This window comes from Orbicella faveolata, unplaced genomic scaffold, assembly GCF_042242905.1.
Source record: "Orbicella faveolata isolate gen_17 unplaced genomic scaffold, um_ofav_v1 contig_2, whole genome shotgun sequence".
Classification (NCBI taxonomy): Eukaryota; Metazoa; Cnidaria; class Anthozoa; order Scleractinia; family Merulinidae; genus Orbicella; species Orbicella faveolata.
In genome coordinates this window covers 13142742-13149769 of record NW_028301547.1, presented here as the reverse complement: position 1 = coordinate 13149769, position 7028 = coordinate 13142742, and positions in this window count along the sequence as shown.

The window sequence follows — 7028 nt, the reverse complement described above, 5'->3', positions numbered from 1 at the left end:
TTAGTTCCATGCTTTGATCTTACACTTAGTGACCAAACTGGGTCAGAGTGGTGCAAAAGTGTGCCAATCTTAAGATTTGCTTTCACTCGGGCGAGATACAGCCCCCTCGTCTCTCCTTCCAAATCACAATAAAATCCCGACATGTGCACCGCTGTGATAATGTTTTGACAGCCATCACGTGAACACAATGCCGCTTACACGTGTCGGACCTTTCAAAGATCACCTGCAACCAGGGAATTCTGGATAATTTTGGAAGAAAAATTCTAGCCATAAATTTTAAACGGACTCCCAGATTAGGGTTGCGGGCTTTGCTTGAGCCCGCAATTAACCGAGAGTGAAGCTAGAAGGGAAATCCCAAACCAAGACCTTGCTGTATTTAATAACCGAGCGATAGCGAGGTCAATGTGGCTGGGCCGAGGTTTGAAATTTCCCCGTGAAGATCTAACGTTCGAAGTTAAAGAGTAGTTGTTTATAAGGCTTGTAAAAACTAAGAAAAAAAAACCAATACAAAACAAAAAAGCCATCGGGTAATGCGCTCACTTATCTGATCATTCATCGTTTCCAACCGCAAAAATCAAGTGAACCAGCGCGCAAATCAGAAACTTCTGCTTTGAACGTTGAAATGTTTTCATGTCATCGACTGTTTCCCTTGTCGTATTCTTACTATTTTGCTCGTTGACGAAAGTTTCAATTTCTCCTTGGCTGTTTCCATAGTCTTGTACGGCACCAACTCCTTCGTAATTTAACGCTGTGAGTTGGCTGTTCTCCTAAGATTGTAGCTCGTCAGATTAATAGGATTCACTCTCAGAGTGTTCACTCATAGTTTTTAACCGCTACAACTTTTAGTAAAAAGGCAATAGTTTTTTTAAAGTTCATTTTGCTTTGATTTTGCAGGTACGTAATCGGCCCGTGCTCATTATGGGGGAATAATGCCCTAGACTTAGCCAACTCCGAGAGTGTGCGTTATGTCGACTACACAGACAAGCCATAAGTTAAATCTTGTTATTAATTTCTCAAACTCGGATAATGCAATTTTAGCTTTCTGATTGGTTCACTGTATCTCGGTTACCAGCCATTATACCAGCGTTTGACCTTATATAGAAATGAATGCGCCAAATGTCGCTCGGCATAAATTTGTTTGCGTGAAGCCAAGTTTCGTGGACAAAAAAATGGCTGGAAAAAACAGATTGGGTCAGCTATCTACAGTAGAAATACAAGAAATTACGGAGAATGCCGTCCCAGTAAAAACAAAAAAGTCACAAAATTCGGGATGGGATTATTCAACGTGCAACTTAAAAGCTGCAAAATTTCAAATTTCGTCGAAATTTTACGCTTTCGTGAAGATTACAACAACAATTTTTACCTTAATGTTACTGAATGGCTTGCTAGTCCTGGTAGCACCAAATTTTCGAAACCGATAGAAGAAATGTCGAAAGAAGAACTGAATGTTTTTCTGAAGAGTTTTTACACGTCTGCGCGAAAGAAAGATGGCACGTCAGTTTACAGAAGTTCATCAATGAAATCCATCTGAGAGCCACCATTGATCGTTTCCTTCGCTCGCTGCCGCTCAACAAACCGTTTTCCGTTATCTCTGACCCCGCTTTTACTCATGCAAATAAAGGATTAGAGCATTTGTAAAAGAACTCAGGAAGACGAGCAACATTGCCGGCGCAGTCCATAATTAAGAAACCAATTTCCAAAAAGCAGATGAAGAAACTGTTCGACAGCGGCGAGTTCGGACCGGCAGAGAGCAAAAATCCCGCACAGCTACAGAGGACGACCTAGTTTTAATTTACCTCTGTCTCTTTTCTGGCCGACGAGGACGAGAGAATCAACGCCAGCTAGCGCCAACAATTCTGTCCCTGCGAAAAACCCCTCGATGAGTTGAGTATTTTGAGCTGAACTGAAGTCGGCCCGGTTCTTTACCAGCCACGCAAAGTCATCTGGGTGGCCTCGGAGATTCTGAAGATGAATCCGACGCTAAGATATTTTCTCTCCTTGACTCTGAAACTGGCCAGCAATCAGCTCCACACATCCAGCTCGAAATTCCAAGGTAGTCACAGCCAGGGAATGCTGAAAGAGTTCTTGTCGAGAATAATTTTGGCACAACGTCTGTGTCACATGGCGATAAACGTTTTCCGCAGTATTTTTACAACTGCAATGTGCAAGTGCATAATTATTACTCTTCTCAATGACTCAAACTTGAACTCTTTTCAAACTTTCTGACCAATGTTGTATATCCTTCATTTGATAGACGTTCTTTCAATTATACATGATTGTAATTTTCCTTCAGCAAACCCGCTTGCTTCGCTTTCAAGTTTTTCATTTAACTAAGTTTACAAACGGCGCGCATGTCATGTAATCTCCTACTTGTTGTTGTTTCTGCCACATCAACGTCCGATTGTTTTGTGAAATTAAAATCCAATTAACTGAAATTAAGCTATAATTTCCAAGTATAAAAGCGTACCAAATTTAACAAAACAATTATTCCACTCGCGCTTGTTGGATATGAGATTGGCTATAGCCAACTCGACCCTATGGGCTTTACTTTTAGCATCTCATATCCAACGCGCGCTCATGGAATAATTGTTAAGACGGGTTCCGCTCAAAGTTCGAGCAATGAGTGAAAAGATTATTTACTAAAAATATACTCATAGCACGGTAACTTCGGGAATACCATTTAAAACAACTCACTTAAGTTCATTTCTCTAAGTGACCCCGCGATTAAATTCTCAAGCATTCTCGAGGAAGTTAATGTCGAACCTTGTAAGAATGCTTAAGCATGTGTTATTGTGTGTTTAGCTAATGAGAAACGTCTGTTTTTATTGAAATTTTGATAACTTCAAGTCCAATTTTTCTCAGTAAGTTCTTCTTAACTGTATTCAAAATATTACCATGCCATGAGGATTTTTGGTAACTTAATTTTTGCATAAAAAAGAGCGAGGGCCGATATTCTCCCAGGGCCAAGGCCATTATGACCTGGACCATTAAAATGGTTGTAAGTAATGTCGTCTTTCTCCTTGTCTCTATCCGAAAGTCCAACATGAGCCCTGAGGCGATTCTTATGATTATTAAGAGTGAATGCCTTTTAGAGTCGCCCAAAATCGCATATCAATGGCACAAGTGAAAAAATTGATTTCGCTTGTATTTTGCCCATAGATAGATCCTAGTAAAAATAGAAATGGACCATAGCAGGGTTGGACACTTAATTTTGAGAGCATTCGCCATTCGCCATTCGCCAGTTTTCACTCGCCCAAAAGTTTACCTCCCCCCCCCCCCGTCTCTCCAACCATTTAAGTCATCTTTTATTTTTACTATTGAATAACCATTGAAATTTATTTCAAAAGTGAAAGGCTATTAACAAGTGCCACAGTAAATAGGAAGTCTGTTTCACTCTCTCTCCACAGCAGTTCTTTTTCCAGTTTCTTTATCACCATCTCCTCTGACTCGTAGTCTGAAATAACGCTCTTGTCTTCGTAACAACACACCACACCAACTTAAACCACGTCCGGCCAACTTGCCATTTCGTAGAAAACTTCCTGGTCCTCATCTTCTTGTATTCCCTCGTATCACTGGCAGCTTCGTTTTTTGCTCATGGATAAAGTAACATCCACAAGCCTAGAAGCCAGTCGGATGGCGCTCGATCACTCACTCACTCGATTTTGATTAATTGCGTTCGACGTTAGGAGAACGCAATCATAATCTTGCGCAGGCGGAAAAAACTCGATTTTGTGGTTGATTCAAATCGACGCCATCTTGGATTTCTCCGAGAGGGTCTGGATGCGGGTGCAAGAGCTTTCCAGAGCCTCGTTTCCAGAAGACGTGCCTCGTGCGAAAAAGTCTGTCCGGCAGAGGAAGAATCATCATCATTGAGGTAAGTTTAACCTTTTTTCGAAGAAAATGCCATGTTTTTCTTGAAAAATGTACGTTTGAGACACCGAAGCCTAATCAGGGATTTGTTTACTGTTTCTCGAGAGTACAGAAAGCCAAATTGTCGAGCACCAAAAAGCCGAAAGTGTTATGAGCGATCGTCGTGTTTTGGGTTGCCGAAAAGGACACCGCGGAAATACGTTTTATGGGGCGCGATACAGTATTTTGCTGGTCAGCGGTACACCTTACCAAAACTACAAAATACCTGCAACTTCTACATGGATCTCGCAGCGAGTCTTATCGCCAGTCAAAAAGATACAAAACTTAGAGCGCACACTGTAAACTTAGCTTTTAAACTCCGCTCATTTGTTGGATAGTTCTCAGTTAATATTATATATTGTGCCAAAGCCAAACTGAACCTGCACACGGTGTGAAATTGTTATTGTTTCGTGAGAGTTTATGCTCGCAAGCGGCGAGCCAGGGGCAATTTACGTTATGATGTGCGCTAAGGCTAAAACTAGGCAGCTTTTGTGTTGCTTTAGCGGTGTTCTGAGGACATCAATTTCTCAAGTTTGTTGAATTGATGGGCTTGAACCGTACGAATCGGTATGTCAACGGCATTTCGATCATATTCGTCGGGAAGACATGCTCGTGTTCGTCCACTTGTTCGATTGGGGGCACTCACACGGTCATCCATTCCTCACTCGGTATCACCGTATTATAGACCAAGTTGGCCGAAATCGAAGCAGTGCTTCGTATAAATCTTGAACACGTTGGTGTAACAAGTGTAGGACTGAATCCCCAAAAGGGTTCAAAATCTAGCCTCAACTCGAGGAAGAATTCACCGAGGTACTACGATTATCAGTCGAGTAAGGCACGAGGGAAGTTTGGTTTCGCGTCGCCTACAATTTCGCGCGCTTTGCTGCCAATGACGTCAAAGGCCGACAAGTTACCAATGGATACGGAGCCAGTTGCTCGTGACAACAACAAGATTTTTACGTTAAAACTTGGTGACCAAACTTTCGTCCCGCCTTACTCAACTGATAATCGTAGTATGTTTTATCATAAAATATCCAATTTTAATTATACTGTACTTCAGGAAGCTTGAGGCTGGCGAAAATAAAATTTTAAATTTTCATGTTTATCATTGTTTCTTTGTTTCTTGTCATAATTTCGAATAGCTGCAGTTCTGTATTTTGCTTTTAGCGCCTCTAAAGTGTGAAAATTATTTTAAACTAGTTGCATAGCTATTAGAGTTTAGAAAAAAAGTTATTTAGCTATTAGAAAAAACCACAAATACATGACATCTGATTATCTTAAGATGGCAGAAGACATGGAATACAAAGCTGTTCAAAGGGTAATTAAAAATACATGCATATAAGACAATAAAAATACCATAAAATCTGGGTAATAACAACTTCCAGTTAAAACTCAATAAATGAATTTCATTTTTAGTTATAAATAGGCTTTTCCCCCTGTATTCACACAACAATCTTCTGATTATAAGGCCACCCAGATAATTTCTGACCACATTACCTTAGAGCCTGAGACTCTGTGTAACTTCCTAACATTAATATTTGTTTACATATTACTATTGTCTGGATTTCCCAATAGAAAACCTCTTCTATTGTACATTTTTTTCTATTTTGACTCAGCAAAAATCCTTTTAGATACTGTCTATGGATGATTTCCACAACATCAATGCTGTAAAAACACCAACTGAGAGAACACTGACCAATACTTTCCATATGGCAACTCCTCTCCTGAGCATTCAGCCATCTGTTGATGGTGGGGAGAGGCAGGGGGCAGGCGCCGGGAGAATAGGAAGCAGGAATCTGGAGAGAAATGCAAAATGCTAATTTTTGTTATTCATTAAGGCTTCAAATACTTTCAAAAACAAGAACTGAAAATGTTACTTGACTTTCATTTAGTGTCTTTAGAGACTTCTAGGCCGACAGGCAAAGAAAAATTCACCCTTGGGCTCAAAATGAGGCTCAAAATGAAACCCTTTGACAGTGGTCATGTCATGGGTCATTCACTTGAAAGACGTGGGTAAGAGTAGCAAGGCTGAAAACGAAGGAAAAAAGGAAAAGGAAATGCCCAAAGACTGTGCAGCTAAATGACTAGGATGTGTTTTGAGTCTCTTAATTTACAGGGGACAGGAGCAGGACGAACAAGGGTGGGAGTCAAGAGATAGAGGTATGGGAAGTGGGAGAACAGGGTATGGGAAGTGGGAGGTTCTGACTCCACTGTCCCTTCCCCCACTTGATGCAGTACCTTGTCCCTAAGTAAAAGGTAAAGTCTGCATAGAGCCAAGTGGCCCATCAGGCCAGGCTTATCTTGGTTTCTGTATGAACCGACTAGGAGTATTTCTACTACTCCCTGGATAGGATGCTAGTCGATCACAGGGTTACCCCCAGCATTAAATTCGCCAGTACCCATATGTACACCTTTGTGGAGAGAGGCACCGTGAGAATTAAAGTGTCTTGCCCAAAAACACAACACAATGTCCTTGACCAGGGCTCGAACACAGACTGCTTGATCCATTGCTGAGCACACTAACCACAAGGCCACCGCACCTCCCATCTTGTCCCTTAGGCCTAACCTTAACCCTAAACCTAAAAAAAAGGAGTCTGTAGATTTCAGTCAAGTTTACCTCTTTTATCACTTATGTATTTGAGACAATTTCTAATTTCCTCGCTTTCTGCCATTCAGTTTACAGTACCAAAGCCTGATTTTAAGTGATTCCCAACTACTGACGGAACTTGTTTTTGCAACTTACAACTTCAGACTTTGCACAAAATTTCTCACTGGAGAAAAGCAGTGTTGTAGAACTTAAGTGATCAACTAAATGCAATAAATATTAATTTGTAAGAAATGTATCTGTTCTTTAATACATACTTTTGTGTCTAGTATCTGAGTTAGGTGCAGCAAAGATATATTACCAATGGTTTGTAGACGACAGTAAGCCAATTCAGAGACACAGTGGCATAAACAAACCCACTTGTTAGCCAATTTATCACAGGAAAAAAAATAAATACATATAATTATACATGTATAATTTATTGCCATCAGGTGCTATAATGTCTTGTAATGAAGTGGTTACAAGTTAAGTAAGAATCTTACAGAAGGGAGGATGATACAATATTATTACTAAG